Raw genomic sequence first — 19233 nt, 5'->3', positions numbered from 1 at the left:
GTGTTTCTGATTAGGTTCTTCAGAGACAGCTGTGGAGAGAGGGCTTGGGACCAACACTGATGAAAGGAGGGGGAAGAAGTCGACTTGGGCTGAGAAAGAAGTCTAACATTGATGCAGCCTCAACAGATCTCAGCCAAGCCTATGGGGAGCTTTGGGGCAAATATTACCTGTTAGAGTATCCTGTGCTGTGCTGCGCTTAGTCACTTCAGTCCCGTCCGACTCTTTGTGACCTCATGGACTGAAATCTTCCAGGCTCCTCTGTCCATGGGATTCTCCAGACAAGAAATCTGGAGCGGGTTGCCATGCCCTCCTCCAGAGGATCTTTTTGACCCAGGGATCGAATCAGCGTCTCTTGCTTCTTGTGCATTACAGGTGGATTCTTTACCTGCTGAGACATCAGGGAAGCCCTTAGAGTGTCCTACACTGGGACAAAACTTACCTGGGCCTTTTTCCTCCTGCATCTGCAGTGTGAGTTGTCCTGAGGAAGGCCTGATCTTGGGAGAGGAGGCTTGGGGCTGACCTTGAAGGAGTCAGCAGCTGGCGAGAGTCTGCTCACCCTGCTTGCAGCAGCTGGCAGCAGGTCCTTTCCTGAAGGCGATCCAGGTGGCACGTTTCCATTTCCACCACAGACCCCAAAGCTAGCAGCCCTGCTTTCTGACTGCTTTTCAATCTGCCGTGCATCACATAGAACAGCGGCTGGGGGAATCCTCCGGGAAGGGGCAGATTAGATGCCAGCCCACCTTCTCCGTTTTGCTGGCAGCAGAGCTAAGGCACAGAGAAAGGAGCTGACTTTCCTCAGTTCTGACAGCATGAACTCAGGACCAGCCCTGGCCCTCGGCTCCTCAGCCTGTGCTTGCTAGGAAAAGAGACTGCTCCGTGCCCAGCGAGCCATGGGGGCACACCACTCCCAGTTCAGGGAAGGGCTCCATCACCTTCATTGTCTGCAGATATGCTGGGAATGCTAAGGACTCACACGCCAAGGCATTGAGTGAGGTGGGCAGGAGACCTGGAGGACAGACAGAATTCATTTTCCCAGAGAGTCAGGCCTGGGGAGTGCTTAGAAAGCACACTGTCAGATTCCCAGAGCAGTTCTTTGCCTCTGATTTTTATCCTGGGACTAAGCCAGCTCTGAAGGGGTCACTCTGGAACCTTTCACAGTTGCTCTCAATGGATTAGGCACTGGCACAGCCATCAGCCCACACTGGCTGCAGTAGAGGAAACGTCCCCAGGAAACAGCCTGTGGGATTCCCCATAGAGCTGGTGTTGAGGACACTGTCTATGACATTCTGCTGTGTCTTGATTCTCCATCCTGAAGCCCCATGGGGGAGCCTCAACACCAGGAGCAGCCACTGCTTCATTTTTACAGCGTAGGTGTAGTAAATACTGTCGGTGTTTTTCTTTTTTGCTTTGTAGGTTAGGATGTCACAGCTGGATTTAAGATACCTAAGTCCTGCGCATGGGACCTTAAAACATCTGTTAAGTTATTGACCACATTAGACTTAATCCTCTTTTATCTTTTATTTTCCCTTCCTCTCATAGTTCCACTGCTTTTTCTTTTCCTATTTTGTTCTATTTTATATGGTTTCTGAAAACTCCTTCAAATATCATTTCTTTCTGGGATGATGTAATATGTAAATAGCCAAATTAAGTATGAATTTTTCAGTTCAGTTTCTCAGTCGTGTCCGACTCCTTGTGACCCCATGAACTGCAGCATGCCAGCTTCCCTGTCCATCACCAACTCCCAGAGCTTGCTCAAACTCATGTCCATCAAGTTCGTGATGCCATCCAACCATCTCATCCTCTGTTGTCCCTTTCTCCTCCTGCCTTCAATCTTTCCCAGCATCAGGGTCTTTTCCAGTGAGTCAGTTCTTTACATCAGGTGGCCAATGTATTGGAGCTTCAGCTTCAGCATCAGTCCTTCCAGTGAATATTCAGGACTGATTTCCTTTATGATGGACTGGTTTGATCTCCTTGCAGTCCAAGGGACTCTCAAGAGTCTTCTCCAACACCACAATTCAAAAGCATCAATTCTTTGACACTCAGCATTTTTTATGGTCCAACTCTCACATCCATACATGACTACTGGAACAGTCATAGCTTTGACTAGACAGACCTTTGTCAGCCAAGTAATGTCTCTGCTTTTTAATATGCTGTCTAGGTTGGTCATAACTTCTCCAGAGGAGCAAGCATCTTTTAATTTCATGGCTGCAGTCACCATCTGCAGTGATTTTGGAGCCCAAAAAGATTGTTTCTCACTGTTTCCATTGTTTCCCATCTATTTGCCATGAAGTGATGGAACTAGATGTCATGATCTTAGTTTTTTGAATGTTGAGTTTTAAGCCAACTTTTTCACTCTCCTCTTTCACTTTGATCAAGAGGCTTTTTAGTTCTTCTTTGCTTTCTGCCATAAGGGTGGTGTCATCTGCATATCTGAGGTTACTGATATTTCTCCCGGCAATCTTGATTCCAGCTTGTGCTTCTTCCAGCCCAGCATTTCACATGATGTACTCTGCATAGAAGTTAAATAAGCAGGGTGACAATATACAGCCTTGACATATTCCTTTCCCAATTTGAAGCCAGTCTGTTGTTCCATGTCCAGTTCTAACTGTTGCTTCTTGACCTGCGTACAGATTTCTCAGGAGGCAGGTCAGGTGGTCTGGGATTCCCATCTCTTTAAGAATTTTCCTCAGTTTGTTGTGATCTACACAGTCAAAGGCTTTGGCATAGTCAATAAAGCAGAAGTAGATGTTTTTCTGGAACTCTCTTGCTTTTTTGATGATTCAACAGATGTTGGCAATTTGATTTCTGGTTCCTCTGCCTTTTCTAAATCCAGCTTGAACATCTGGAAGCTCACGGTTCATGTATTGTTGAAGCCTGGCTTTGGAGAATTTTGAGCATTACTTTGGTAGGTTGTGAGATGAGTGCAACTGTGCGGTAGTTTGAGCATTCTTTGGCATTGCCTTTCTTTGGGATTGGAATGAAAACTGACCTTTTCCAGTCCTGTGGCCACTGCTGAGTTTTCCAAATTTGCTGGCAGATTGTGTAGCACTTTCACAGCATCATCTTATAGGATTTGAAACAGCTCAACTGGAATTCCATCACCTCCACTAGCTTTGCTCGTAGTTTGGAGGGCTTCAGTTTGTCTTGGGACTTGTTTCTCAGAGTATTTTCTTCTGTGATGGAGTTATAATAGCCTCCCAGAGGGCCTGAACCTGGCCTTCTCCACCCTGCAGTACAAATCGCGGTTGCCTCTTAGAACCACCATGGGTGAGGTTCAGATACTTATGGAATCCTACAGCAGTCCGGTTTCCTGAATGGTCACAGAATATAGGTCTTCCAAGGGTCTGGGAGAGAGTTTCATGTTTTTCCTGCTTTGCCTGTGTGTGGTGGGGACGAGTCAGACTGCCTTGCTTCTTGAGATGCAGATGTGATGCAAGTGCCTACCAGGAAGCTGTCTAGGTTTTACAAGGGCACATCACAGTTCTTCGAGGTATTTAAATATCTCCAGGTGGGTCAGTCAGTTATAATTGCCTTCACTCTGGTGTTTCCACAAGCTGGGGCATTTTTTTTTCCCCTCCTGCAGTACTGAATGGCCCTTAAGAGGCATTCTTTCCAAGCTGACACATCAAAGCGTCTCCTCCTGGTATTAAGAATCTCAAACCGCATGTCCTAGGGGCGAACACATCAATACCAGAGGGATCTGAAATCCAGACATGTCCACCTTTCTGAGCAACTGTCTCTACTGAGACCAGGGATTATGGGCCAAACATTCATTCCAGGATTCCTGAATTCCCGTACTTGGCCCTGTTGACTCTGAACAAAAAGTATTACTCATTCTCTGGTTGTCAAGAGGGCCGATCACCACAAGCAGACAACGCCCGGCCCTTCCATGGGGTGTTTGTTATCCTTTGTCTTTGGGTTATTTCAGATGGCTGCGAAGGGGAGGGAAGGCAGCAATGAAAGCTCTTGGAAATGACACTTACATAGCAGGAATTAACCTCTCTTAGACCTCAACTTCCTTGCCTGCCAAGGAAGGGGTAGGAATAACAATGCCCACCTTGTAGAACTGGTAAGAAGATTAAAAAAGCCTGAGGACAGAAAACACCTAGCATAGCACTTGTCACAGAGTCAGACAGAGCTCCTTAAATGGTAACTATTTCGACTGTAAAATGTACAGTCATTGAAACATTCAGGCTTTGCTAGCTCACCATGTGGTCCACAGGCCAGCACTATCAGCATCACCTAGCAGCTTGTTAGACATGCAATTTCTGAGCCCTGCCCTTACCTGCTGCATCAGAAGCTGCATTTTAATGAGATCCCCCTGGGGAGCCATATGCACATTACAGGTGGAAAAACATCAAATTAAAGGACATCAGTTTTACCTTTGAATCTGGTGGAGTTGATGGCATTTCTCTTGGCAACCGACAGTCAGTAAATGAGTCCGTCAGTAAAATCTAGGCAATATTTACTTAACATGGCCTGCTCGGGGCCAAGCTGACTCTGCACTGACTCCAGCCAGCCCATGGCTCACCTTGCTCACCTGCCTGCCGCAGTCACCTGCCCAGTGGCCAAGGCTCCGGGGAGCTGGAAGGCTCCCTGTTTACAGGGCAAGCACAGATAAGGTTTCTCACAGCCCCACCTGAGCTCCTGTGCCAAGGTAAACTTGCTCTCCAGAATCGCTCCCTGACTGGAAAATGTGTCAGTCTATTTATTTCTCACTCCCACTGGAAAAAAGGTGGGGTGGGGGGAGTGGTTGGTCATGATGTCATTCTTTCCACGGAACTTCTCAAAGGCATCGCATTTCACGGTGACTTCCAGGCACCACTTGGGTTTCGCTGCATGGTACAGGGCAGAATTGTCCAGAAGCACAAGTTTCTCTTCCTTCTGCCAGTATTCTGTCCCCTGCCCCCACCTCTGCCTGGGGTTGTCACTCCCTGAGGGTTTTGGAGGCAGCCCTGAAAAGCAACCTGGGAGCCACAAAGTTCGGGAAAGTTCTCTTAGCCTTTCTTGCAGAGATGACCTGCATCTGGGGAAACAGTTGCTGATTGGTGGGGATGGAGCGCAGGCGTTGGGCTCTGAGGGGGTAGGGGAAGGACTCCCTGGGGGCAAGGTTAGCATTTTCTGACACATCAGAGAATTAGGAACAAAGGGTGAAATGATTTTTCTAAAACCAGACAAAGAGTCAGCAACGGTTGGAACCATTGCATTCAGCATAATTCTTATTTACATTTCGCTGGAGAAGAGCTGAGACTTTCTAATTGAATTTCTAACTCCCACAAGCTGATGAGAGATGCTCTAGGCTACCAAACAGAGCTGCAGGAACTCTGGACTCAGGCTAGGAAGGCAAGCCCATCATTCACTCCCCCTGTCAAGGGATCTAGATCTCCTGTCATTCAGCATTGCTTCCGTCCACAGTCTGAGACACTAAGAAAACAAGCATCGATAAAATAAGAGAGGAGACCTACACAGACCAACAAAGATAATGTCATGAACTGAGAAATGTGATTAATCCAGTCCAATTTTAAAGCTGTTTTTAAAGCTGTCTTTGTAATATTTCAACATGTAGATAAAATCAGAGACTAATACAGTGAACCCCTGTGGACATACTTCCCAGCTATATCAGTCAGGACAGAGTTTGTTGTGCTGTGATAGCAAACATCCCCAAATCTCAGTGACTGAAAGGAACAGAAGTTCATTTCTCACTCATCTACCTGTCCTTCACAGGTTACCTGGAGATATCATGTCTGCTTAGGGCCTGAGGCTTTGCCCCTAGGCTACCATGTTGGGCAACACTTTCATGTGCGGGCTCATGAGACCAGAAATGCAAGTCACTTCCACTCCAGTTCATTGGCCAAAGGCTCCAGGCCACCCCTAACTTCAAAGTGAATGGAAAATGCAATCTGACCGTGGGCCTGGAAGGCAGAGAGCCAAAAATATTTGGTAGACAGCATTAATGATGGCCACATCAGCTTTAGCAAATATTAGCATATTGTCTTATTTGCTTCAGGTCTTTTTACTTCAAAGAAAGTAAATATTAGAGACACAACTGAGTTTCCCCACCCCATTCTCCTCCCACATTTCCCAGGCTGAAGCACCATTTTGAATTCAGTGTTAAATCATCTTCCTGCATGTTTTTATATTTTTTACTATATTTATTGCATTTTTATGTATACATAGACATTATAAACTGTTATTATGCTGAGCCAGCTTTTAATATATGTATGTGTGTGAACATATATATTATCATAATCTTCTGCAATGTGTATGTCTCCCCTAGCAATGCAAATATGAGATTTTCATCTATGCTGACACACACTGTATTGTATTCCATTGTATAACTATAATACAATTTTTTCATCCATTCTCTTGATGGGCATGCTGCAGCGAACATCTCAATGCATATCTCCTCGTGCACACATACAAGACAATACGCCTAGAAGTGGAATTTCTGGACGTGACCACCTACAACTTTACTAGTCACTGCCAAATTGCTCTCCAGCGTACTTGTATCAGTTTACAATCCCACTGGCAGTGAATGAGGCTCCATAACTTAGCATCTTTGCCAGCACCTGGCATTGGCTAACATAAATTTTTGCTGATCTGGTGGGTGTGTATGGTATTACATTACTATTTTAATTGGTATTTCTTTGATTAATAGTGAAAGCAAGCATCTTTCTGTATTTTTATTGACCTTCCAGAGTTCCTGTCTGCAAATCGATAGTTTATATTCTTTGCCCATTTCCCTCCATGTATTGTTTATCTTTTTCTAATTAATCTTAGAGATTTCTCTACATGTTATAGTCACCGTGAGTATCTTCCCCCAGACTATGGTTTGTTTTTCCCTTTGTTATAGTGGCCTTTTGTTATAGAGAAGTTAATTTTACTGTAGCAGCCAAGATTATCCTTTTTTTTTAATGGTATCTATTTGTATGTGTATGTTTCTGAAAGAAATCTTTATCTTAAAGTCATGAAGAATTTTTCTATACTTTCATCTTGTATTTTAAACTTGTGCTTTTTGTTTTTAGTTCCTTAATCTACCTGGAGTTGATCTAGGGTAGAAATCTAATTCTGTATTTTCCATATGGGTAACAGTTGCTCCTTAGACTCATTGATTAAATAGATGTACACTGATTTGTGACATTTCTGCCTTGTATTGTCTCTAAGTATGGGTAAGGTAGTGGCGGGGCTCTCTATTCTGCTCCACTGGTGTATCTTTTTTGCCCAAACAATAGTGTCTTCATTACTAAATATTTTGATAATAAGTCTTGATATCTGGTAGGGCAAGTTTTACCCTGTACTTTTTCAAAATTGCTTCTCCATTATTCTTGGCTCTTTCCTCTTCCAAATAACTTTTGGGATCAGATTGTCTAGTTCCAAATGAAACAAATCACCCTGTTGGACTTTGATTAAAATTCCACAGATGAATTTGACATCCTTATGATTTTGAATGTTCCTATTTACTCATTTCATTTTGTATGACATGTGATTATGATTCCAGACTCTCCATAAGACCCCTCATTTCCTCCTTCTCTCCCCTCTCTAACCTTTCTCACTTTGATTCAAACATTGCTTACTTCTTATTGCAGCTTCATAATTTGCACTTGCAGTTCTTACCTCCTTCGAAGGTCTCCTAATTCTTCCAACTTTTCCTGGTGTGCAAAAGCTAAAACCCATACACAAAATGACAAGAGGCAAAGAAAAGGGTTCCAGTAGTCTCATATGAGGAAATATAAGAGCATAATTATATACAGGGGGTGCACAATAACCTCTTCTGAGCTTCAGGAGGAACTATGCATAGTGGGAAAGAAGCCATTCTGCTAAGCTGAGTTTGAATCCCCCAAGTCTATCATTTACCAACTTCAATTCTGGGCAAATGACTTAACCTTACTTGGCCTGTTTTCCCTTCTGTCATGTAGGGATGAAAGTATTAATTATCTCAAAGTATTATTACGAGAAATAAATAAGTTAATGAATGTAATGTACTTGGGACAGTGCCTGGTTTATTGTGTGTTATCTATGGTTGTCATTACTAAGAATTTCCATGGCACACTAGGAATGTAGTCAGTTTGAATATTCAACCTAGATAATGTCAGAGAAACTCAATAATCTTCAATTCAGTTCAGTTCAGTCACTCAGTCATGTCCGACTCTTTGCAACCCCATGAATTGCAGCACGCCAGGCCTCCCTGTCCATCACCAACTCCCAGAGTTCATTCAAACTCATGTCCATCTAGTCGGTGATGCCATGCAGCCATCTCATCCTCTGTCGTCCCCTTCTCCTCCTGCCCCCAATCTCTCCCAGCATCAGGGTCTTTTTCAATGATTCTGCTCTTCGCATGAGTTGGCCAAAGTACTGGAGTTTCAGCTTTAGCATCATTCCTTCCAAAGAACACCCAGGACCGATCTCCTTTAGAATGGACTGGTTGGATCTCCTTGCAATCCAAGGGACTCTCAAGAGTCTTCTCCAACACCACAATTCAAAAGCATCAATTCTTTGGCGCTCAGCCTTCTTCACAGTCCAACTCTCACATCCATACATGACTACTGGAAAAATCATAGCCTTGACTAGACAGACCTTTGTTGGCAAAGTAATGTCTTTGCTTTTGAATATACTATCTAAGTTGGTCATAACTTTCCTTCCAAGGAGTAAGCATCTTTTAATTTCATGGCTACAGTCACCATCTGCAGTGATTTTGGAGCCCAAAAAATAAAGTCTGACACTGTTTCCACTGTTTCCCCATCTATTTCCCATGAAGTGATGGGACCAGATGCCATGATCTTCGTTTTCTGAATGTTGAGCTTTAACATTTAACTCCAACTTTTTCACTCTCCACTTTCACTTTCATCAAAAGGCTTTTTAGTTTCTCTTCACTTTCTGCCATAAGGGTGGTGTCATCTGCATATCTGAGGTTATTGATATTTCTTCTGGCAATCTTGATTCCAGCTTGTGCTTCTTCCAACCCAACATTTCTCATGATGTACTCTGCATATAAGTTAAACAAGCAGGGTGACAGTATATAGCCTTGATGTACTCCTTTTCCTATTTGGAACCAGTCTGTTGTTCCACGTCCAGTTCTAACTGTTGCTTCTTGACCTGCATATAGGTTTCTCAAGAGGCAGGTCAGGTGGTCTGGTATTCCCATCTCTTAGCACCAGATAAATAACTTACTGGTTAGGCTTGTTTCTTCTCATCAAGTAGATGGTTACCATCCACATCACTGTGGTTTAATCACTAGTGGTCCTCAGTGGTGCTGGTTTAGTGTTAACCATGTTGCAAATTTCAAAGAATCATTGAATTCAGGGTTGGATGGTGCCCAAGAAAATCAAATCCAGTTTCTTATCTCATGCTTGAAACCTCTTAAAGCTATAGAAGAGGAAGACATTTATGAAAAAAGATTAGAAAAGCAGGAATACTAAAAGGGCATCAGATCTACTTAAAAACTAAAACTGAAGAGGACTTTCCTGGTGGTCCAATGGTTAAGAATCCTCCTGCCAATGCAGGGGACATGGATTCTATCCCTGGTCTGGGAAGATCCTACATGCCTTGGAGCAACTGAATCCATGCGCCACAACTACTGAAGTCCACGCCTACGGCCAGTGTTCTGCACCAAGAGAAGCCTCTGCAATGAGAAGCCTGAATTTCACAACTACAGAAAGCCTGCATGCAGCAGTGAAGACCCAGTGTAGCCAAAAAAAGGAAAAAATTTTCTGACGTTGGCCACTCAGAGAAGTTGAAAGTAAGGGCATGGTTCTAGAGAGCTGATAGCCTTGGTCCAAAAGAAAGAATCTCATTCAGAAAGATGTCTGTGCCTGGGAAACCAAGGGCATATTCTCAAGAGTCCACATTATTGCCTAACTGGGTTAGTTGAAGGGCTTGGAACAACCCTCTCCTCTCTTCCTGCCACCAGGCTGCCGAGAGACCTGGTATTTCTACCTTTTGTGTTAAGACTTTGGGTCTCCTATGGAAATAAAATATATATGATTTATGAGGAGTAAACCCATGTCATCCAAGGAACTCTTAGATTGAATTCCTCAGCTTAGGCCTCCCTGAGAGCAGGTCATAAGGTATATACATAGCAAAGGCAGTTCTTCTGGGCAGAGGGGAAAGAAAATGCTCAGAACGTGGGACCCTCTTACAAGCAGGGAAGGCCAGAATGGAAACTCAATGAAACCAGAGCAGGACGGTGAGGGGATGGAGTTAGGGTTAGGGGTATGAGTGAAGGTGTGGAAGGGGAGGGTGAAGAGTGATTGGAATCATCCACCTGGAGTTGGCTCTAGCTCTCAGAAATTTCAAGTGATCTGGAAAGCCACAGACCTGTGGGGAGTCTTGCTCCTCTCCAAGGAAGCAGGATTTTATCAAGAACTATGTAGCACCATGTGGGCGCTCCCTTCAGAACACAGGCTCCAGGGTCAAAGATTTTTTACGTGCACTATGCTATGTCCTTGAGGACAGCAGCACCCTGTTCACAGACACTTAAACATCTATTTTGCTGCTCCTTACTCCCCTGGAAGCTCGATAGGATAGTGACATTATCCCCAAATTATGAAAAAGAAAACTGAGGATCAAAGAGGAGGGCAGTTTGCCATAGATCCCACAGCTGGACAGGGAGGACTCAGACCAGCAACCCATCGGGATCCCCATGGCTGTCTGAAAGGAGCTTTGGGCCGAGTGGAGAGCTGCTTGAAGATATGCTGACTCTTATCCCACGTCATTATCTTAGAGAGTGACTGGGCTGTGCTGGGTGCTGCAGGTGTTTCCTCCCAGAGGGAGGGGTCTGCTAAAGGGGCTGCCACCCTGTAGAGGTGATACAGCCGGGTGTGGGCACAGTGTCACGAAGCTTGGTTGCTGCCCTGGCCCCACAGCAGCTCCTACTCCAATCCTGCGGCCACTGCCACTCCTCTGTTCTCTAAATTCATTCATTCATTCAACACACAGTGAGCACAGATGCAATAAGAATACTGAGGCAAAACAAGCCCCTACCACTGCCTTTCACGGTGTCGGGGAGGGAAGCCGCGCCTAAACAGACAAGAGCAACAAAATGTTGGCTTAATTTTCAGAGAGGGAGGACACTGTAGTGGTTAGTATCCCAGGCTTTGAAGTCAGAATGAGAAATGAATTAAGGGGAGAGGATAAATTTGAAAGTATAATAACTGAGGATTTTGTATAAATAAAAAGCTTCTGTTGAAAGGATTCAGTGTATCTAAACAAGATAGATGAAAAAGGAAGTCACACCTAGAAATATTGTAATGAAATTTAAGAATATTAACAACAAGGAAAATTCTCAAAGTATTTATAAACAGAAAATAGATGAAGTAAAAAGGAAAAAGAATCAGAATAACATGAAGCCACAATAACGAAAATGGATATAAGAAAACAATGAAGTAATATTTTAAATGTTGATGGAAAAAGACTTCAAACCTAGAGCTTTATATCCAATGAATATATCATTCAAATGCAAGTTTAAAAGATGCAATTAAAATCATATCAAGTATATAATTATTAAGATAGTTTATATCCAAACCCTTTTTGAAACATTCTTAGAGCTAATTTTTCAATGCAGGAAACTAGAAAAAAGCTCCAAAATAAACCTAGAAGAAGGAGGAGGAGAGGGAAAGAAAACATACATATAATGTCAGAAATATGATAAACAAAGAGTGCAGAAACAACAAGACATAAGACAAGCTGGTTTCTTTAAAAGGTTATAAAATATACAAATAATATGTAACAAAATTAGCGAAGGAAAGAAAGAGAAGATGTAAATATGCAATTAATATCGAAAGAAGCATGGACGTGAAAAATTTTGGATTCACAATGTCATGAAGAATTATAATTTGGAGACAGTAAAATTGATAAAATTTTGGAAAAATATGAAATTCTAAAATTGCAACATTAAATAGCAAACTGAATTGTCAAGGGCTAATTAAGAATTACAATATAATCAAAGATGTCCCCTATTCCTGAAAAGCCCTAGGCTCCAATGATTTTATAGATAAGCTCTATCCACTTGTAAGAATGAGATAATACTGATATATACAAATTGTTCCAGAAAATAGAAGTCAGTTTCTCCTTTGCTATAATAGAGGTCTAACCTTCATAGCAAAGTGAGATAAAGATGTTAAAAACAAACAAAAAACTATATATAGCTATTTCATGTTGGAATATAGATACAAATTCTAAATAAAATATTAGCTAATTTTATCCAACAATATATTTATAAAGTTATGTCCAAAGTAAGGTTTATTTTTAGAATATGGGAAAGTATGGTGTGAGAAAAAACTATTAATGTAATTTTTACCATTAATGTGCTGAAGAAGAAAATTCCCATGATTATCTCAATAAATGTTTTTAAAAATATTTGAACTTTTAATTTGAAAAGCATTTATATCAAATAAAAACTTCTGAATTTTTTTAAGTCTCTCACTAAGTTAGAATAAATGTATATTTTCTCAACTTGATGAAGACTGTATATTAAGTATCTGGGGCTTCCCTGGTGGGTCAGATGGTAAAGAATCTACCTGCAATGCAGGAGGCCCAGGTTAAAGATGTTACATGAAGAAAATTAGATTCATCCCCACAACCAAGGGTGGTTATTATAACTATTATGGTTCAGCTGAGTACTAGAGACTTAGCCAAAGCATTTATCAGAAGAATAAAAAAGAGCTATAGGAAGGAAAGAGAGAGAATGATGACCAATCACATTGAAAATCCACTATATTATCAGAACTAATTAGACAGCTGAGCAAGTTTGCTCGATAAAGCTATCACAAATATCTTTCTTCTACATCACCAAAAATTATATTAAAATAGAAAATATATGAAAAGCATACTGTTTTCTTCATAATAGCCAAAACAAACGATGGAGTATTTGAGTATCAGTCTTACAAAACAGCATCACACCTTTAAAGAGAAGAAAAAAATTAAACAAAAAAATTTAAACCTATAGAACAGGAGAAAATATTTGCAAATCATGTATTTGATAAGGGGCTGGACATGACTGATGTGACTTAGCAGCAGTAGCAGCAGCAGAATCCCAAAGTGTAAAGAGTTCATACAACTCAATGGCAAAAACAAACAGAAGAACCACTCTTTTTTTTTTTTTTCTTTTTTTTAAAAAAGACGTCTTTCTAGAGAAGACACATAAATGGCCAACAGGTGAAAAGGCATTCAACATCACTAGTCATCAAGGAAAGGTGGTAGTTTAGACACCAAGTCATGTCCAACTTTTGCAACCCCATGGTGGCCTGCCAGGTTCATTTGTCCATGGGATTTCCCCAGGTAAGAATACTGGAGTGGGTTGCCATTTCCTTCTCCAGGGGATCTTCCCAACCCAGGGATTGAACCTGGGTCTCCTGCATTGCAGGCAGACTCTTTACTGACTGCACTATGAGGGAAGCCCCAATCATCAAGGAAATTCATATCAAAACAACAGTAAGATATTACCTCACTCTTGTTAGAATGACTATCCTCCAAAAGGCAAAAGATAGCAAGTATTGGCAAAGATGTAAAGAAAAAGATATCATTTTGTACTATTGGTAAGCTTGTTAATTGGTGCAGCCACTATAGAAGTTCCTCAAAAAAATTAAAAATTGAACTACCATATGGTCCCAACAACCCCACTTTTAGGTATATATCCAAAGGAAATGGAAATAGGCTTTCAAAAAGAAATCTGCATTCTCATGTTCCTTTCAGTATTTTATTCGAAATAGCCCAAATTGAAAACCATCTAAGTGTCTACCAACAGATGAATGGATAGAGAAGATGTGATACAGAGATAATCTCACATCTCCTCTAACCATCTGTATGTGAAATACAGATCTATGAATGCTACTTGGCCATGAGAAAGAGGGACATCCTGTCATTTGTGACAATATGGATAGGACTTGGGGGCATTATGCTAAGTGACTAACAAGTCAGACGGAGAAAGACAAATACTGTATATCACTTATATGTGGAATCTAAAGAGCTGAACTCATGGAAATAGACTACAGTGGTGGTTCCCAGGGCTGGGGGTGAGGGAAACGGGGAAATATTGCTTGAAGACTACAAACTCCTGGTAATAATATGAAATGGTTCTGCGAATCTAATATACAGTATGGTGATTATGGTTAAGAATACTGTATTATACACTTGAAAGTTGCCAAGAGGGTAGAACTCGAATGTTCTCACCACAAAAAAGAGATGGTAATTATGTGACATGATGCAGGTGTTAGCACTCCGGTGGTCATTCTCAATATACAAGTATATCAAATCAACACCATTGTATATCTTAAAAACTTAGACAATTATATGTCAATTATATCTCAATAGTTCTGGAGGAAGGGCAGAAAAGTGCATGTGCATAGAAATCACATGGGGAATCTTGTTAAAATGCAGAGCTAATTCAGCAGACCTCAGTACGCCTGAGATTCCACATTTCTAACAAGCTCCCAGCTTCCAGATGGCAATGCTTCTGGTCTGGGGACCACATTTTGAGTAGTAATGCGATAGGTCTGTGTATTCCACTAGGTAGTCACATGAGGCTATTTACATTTTAATTTAAATTAATTAAAATTAACTTTTAGCTCCTCAATCACAGAAACCACATTGCAGCTGCTTAAATAGTCACACATTGCTAGTGGCTACCTATTGGACAGCACAGCAGTATAAAACATTTCCATTATCATGGAAAGATCTACTGAACACCACTGTTCCAGCATTCAACTATTACGGGGTACATGAAACTTATAAAAGGATCAAGATCAGAGCAAGAGTTAAGTGATTTACTGTCAGCCTTGTAAGGAGTTTACGCAGACTTTAGGTGATGGTGAGGACTGACTAACGTGGCTGACTGTGGACATCACCATCACCAATGTGGATGCAGGACTCATAAGCATGTATAGCAAATAAGCAAATAATATAAAACGAGCAGAGAAATACCTCCGAGGTGATAAAGTTGAGAATAGTACAAAAAAAATTAGAAGCCAGTAAAAATAAAGCAAATTAAGTAGACACAAGTAGCAGGTAATACAATTAGGGATGGCAGGAGCAGGGAATGAGTAAAGCATATACATAGAAATGGGAAATGACTAGGAACGTAAAAAAAAAAAAAAAATTAGAGTCCACGAGTTGTGAACAATACTAACAAAAAATGCTTGTTTTAATAACATCATAAACACAGTATTAAAAATGTTTCTGACTCAAGCCTACAAATGAATGAATGAATGACTCAATCAATCAATGAAAGAACCAATCAACCAAATGGGATGTGGTGCCCGTTTGGCGGGTAAGAAGAGGTGTTGAATAGGAACACATATTGGGGATGATGAGAAAATTAAATCAAATAAAACAAGAGGTCTTTGCCTAGCTTGACAAGTTGAGAATGACGATCTTTATGTCTACGTTGTTTTTGTTGCTCAGTTACTAAGTAGTGTCAGACTCCTTTGCAACTCCATGGACCGTAGCCTTCCAGGCTCCTCTGTTGGTGGGATTTCCCAGGCAAAAATGCTGGAGGGGTTGCCAGTTTCCTTCTCTAGAGGATACTCCCGACTCAGGGATCGTACTGTGTCTCCTGCATTGGCAGGCGGATTCTTGACCACCAAGCCATTTGGGAATCCCAGGAGTTTAAAAAGAGGGAGAGCAGACGGAGAGAGATGGAAGATCTCTGGTTTGAATCATTGGCACAAGGTGGTATCTTTAGGGCCATAAGACCAGATTCTGAGTTTGGGATTTTCTGGGTTTTGTTTAACCACTGCATTACTTTGGGCAAATCATTAAGCTGGCTGAGAATCTCTTTTATCTTAAAAAAAAAAAATGGGAATTAAACCGTATCTGTCCTATTGTCTTCTCAGGACTGTTGGGCTGATGAACAAAATCACAAATGAGACAGGAGGTTGTGCTCCTGGGAAGGACTGTAAAGTGCTGTTACATGACAAGTGCCGGGTTGGGGGTGAGCAGCCATGGGGCCCTTGGTCTGCTGTACTCAGCCTTACCAGCGGCATTTCAGTTCTGAGATGTCTGGCTGGGAGGGGACTCTGCCCAGCACCCGTGGGGCTGAGGGAGTTGGGCCACATCATTGACCCCAGCTGCTACCTGGGAGGTTCGGGGCTCTCCTCTGAGGACACAGGACCCCAGGGACAGGCAGCCCATGTGAAGCATGCCAACTGGAGAGCAGTGTCCTGAGGTCAGAGTGGCGTAAACCAGAGAATGGGGGCAGTGGCATCCCCTCCTCTGCCTACCACCTCGTGCCAGCCCCGCGTCCCTCACCCACCTCCCACCACAGGTGTCAACCTGGCCTCCTTGTCAACAGCTCACGTGCTAGTCAGAGACTAGAGGGAGCAACCTTCCTTCAAACCCACCTCCACTAACCTGTCAGCACATTTAACAGTTTTCTTAACGCTTTAGCTGATTGTCCTAAGACTCCTACGAGGCAGTTGTCATCTTCTTTTCATGGGTGCATAGGCAGGCATCCAGAAGGAAAGTGACCCTAGCTAGACTCAGATCCAAACCTTGGATTGTTCTCGTTAGAATCCTGCTCGTGTTCCAGTGTCTTTTGCTGCTGCAGGCCTCTTTCCTTCTGGGTGCAGGGAACCAGAGTGGGGAGGGATTTTCTTTCAGTGCCCCTGGCTCCCAGATGTCATCTGAAATTACAGCAGTCCACACTGGCGCTTTTCTGCTCTTTCTTTGGGTGCCCTCTCAGTGAAAAATTCTTGCTACACTCATTCCCAGGTGCCCGTGGGCTTTCAAGGATGTAAGCATCTAGAATGGCAGGCTTCTGCCCTCTGCTGGCGACTCATGACATTGCCTTGAGCTAACCACCATTCCATTCCACCAAATCCATTTCTTTGAGATCATTTTCTTTCTTAAATAAATACTCGGGGATTTTTCCAGCTCTTACTGTGTCTGAATGGAATAGAGATCATGATATTATACTATGAACATCAGATTAAAAGTTAGGAAACCTGGGTTTGAACTGCTTGTCTTTTGTGGGATATTGGGCAAATCTTTCAGTTTTTTAAAGCCTCAGTTTCCTTATTTGTAAACTCTGGTGCTGCAGAAGACTCTCAAGAGTCCCTTGGTCAGCAAGGAGATCAAATGAGTCAATCCTACAGGAAACCAGTCCTGAATATTCACTGGAAGAACTGATGCTGAAGCTGAAACTCCAATACTTTGGCCACCTGCTGCAAACAGCTGACTCATTGGAAAAGACCCTGATGCTGGGAAAGACTGAGAGCAGGAGGAAAAGGGGACGACAGAGGATGAGATGGTTGGATGGCATCATCAACTCGATGGATGTGAGTTTGAGTAAACTCTGGGAGATAGTAAAGGACAGGGAAGCCTGGCGTGCTGCAGTCCATGGGGTGGCAAAGAGTTGGACAAGAACAACGAAAAACGGGTATAACATTTGCCCCCCGAAGAGACTGTGAGGGCTGAGATATAGGAAATACTTGACGTCACAGAATGAGATTCAAGGCAAATCCCAGCTCATGTTTGTTCGTGCTCATTGCCGTGCAAGCTGTCCCTGCTCCTCTGCTTGCACAGAGCTGGAAGGAAGCTAAACACAGGTCATGAAGTGCTTTTTAGAGGCTCCCTGAAAGGCTCATTAAAAGTAGCCAACACCCTATTCATTGTTCAAATAGTCCTGCCCCCAAACCTCACCGCATATCCTCAGAAAAATTTTCCAATGCGGAAATTCAGCATCTTAAGAAGCAGCCCATTTCCTCTTTGGCCAACTCTGCCTGGAAGCAAGCTCTGTTTCGCTTGTGGGAGAGGACCTCACGAGACCATTGTTAGGATCAAACAGATGCCATGACAGGCTTCAGGGGGCCAAGGTAGGCCTAAGTCTCCTTCACAGAGGGGCTGAGTTATTCCCAAGGAGGAGCTGAGATCATCCTCCACTGGCACCAGAACTCGACCAATCAGTATACTCCCTGTAGCCTGGTTCAAGCTTATCAGGACAAGGACGAAAACCCCCTGAGAAAGCCCGCGTGCGCGAAAATCTAGCCAATTAGTAGATGCTAAGGAACCCTTGCAACCAATCCGCCCCTGCCAATTGCCTGTCTTTGTCTTAACCCTATAAATACTGCTGTAATTCAAGGCTCGGGGCCCTTGTTCCACTCCACTGCGTTGGATGAAACTTGGGCCCTGGCTCGAGCTAGCAATAAATTCCCTTCTTGCATTTGCATTGCTGTGGATGTCTTGTTCTCTCAGTTCTGGGGATTGGGACCTTGGGCATAACATTTGGGGGCTCGTCCGGGATCCCCTGACTGAGAAGAACAACACTTTCCAGACATAAGGGAAGCCTTACTAGTAGGAAGTATATCTGGACGCTGGCATCAGGTCAGGGGGCGAAAGAGTCGCCCAGCCAGCATAAGTCTGGGGCCCAGCACTCGAGCTGGAAGGCAGCTGGTTCTGTGAGCCGCTCTGTAAAGGAACGGGGGAAAACGTTTCTCCTGATCCTGAGTCTGGCGGGCAGTGGACACCCTTCGGTAAGGTAACTTTGGGGAACAGGACAACAGCAACACGGGATAAACCTAGTTCAGTGTTTTCGGGCGATATTTGTTTGTCTATCTGTCGCTTGTCTTTGTGTGCTGGTGCTGTGCTTTTTGTGTGTTTATTGTGGGTGTTGCCGCCATGGGTCAAAGGTATTCTACACTGCTATCTGTAATGACTGACCATTTTCCCGATTTTAAGTCCAAGGCTCAGACTCTATCCCTGCTAGTAAAGAAGAGCAAGCTAAAAACCCTATGCTCATCTGAGTGGTCGACATTTCAGGTTGGCTGGCCGCTGGAGGGAACTTTCGGCCTGCCGGTCATCCAGGCTGTTAAAGAAAAGATAATGGCTCCTGACCCTTTGGGCCATCCGGACCAAGCTCCTTACATCCTGGTCTGGGAAAATCAGGTAGAAGACCCTCCCGTCTGGCTGAAACCCTTTATTCACAACCCCCCCAGTGCTTCTGTTCCACAGGTCCTGGTCATGGAGAGCTCTAAGGAAGAAAACCGGGAGGCACGGGAGAGCCGGAAGAAACCAATACCCCAGGAATCTTCTCTATACCCTAGTCTGATTGATTTAGACACTGAAATCTCGCCTCCCCCGTATATCCGGCCACCCTTGCTCCCACAGGTACCTCAGGTGTCATCCGGAGAACAAAGAGGGAACTCAGAACCCTTGGCTCCTCAGCAGGAAGCGGTGCCAGCCCAGGGAACTCGCGGAAGGGCAGGGACTCGTCTGACTATGGGAGCCGAGAGGCCCCTTCGC

General features: G+C 43.3%; 1 long non-coding RNA gene across 1 annotated transcript in view; it reads right to left on the bottom strand.

The window, feature by feature from the left end:
- Positions 1-7978: 7978 nt before the first annotated feature.
- The window catches only part of LOC138435526 (uncharacterized), a 28986-nt gene continuing 17731 nt past the window's right edge, over positions 7979-19233 (bottom strand). The window contains exon 2 of the long non-coding RNA XR_011255127.1: positions 7979-9363. This is a non-coding gene — a long non-coding RNA (uncharacterized lncRNA). The remainder of the gene's footprint in view (positions 9364-19233) is intronic.

This window comes from Ovis canadensis, chromosome 3 (genome assembly GCF_042477335.2).
Source record: "Ovis canadensis isolate MfBH-ARS-UI-01 breed Bighorn chromosome 3, ARS-UI_OviCan_v2, whole genome shotgun sequence".
Taxonomy (NCBI): Eukaryota; Metazoa; Chordata; class Mammalia; order Artiodactyla; family Bovidae; genus Ovis; species Ovis canadensis.
This window is presented reverse-complemented; position numbering and strand designations above follow the sequence as displayed.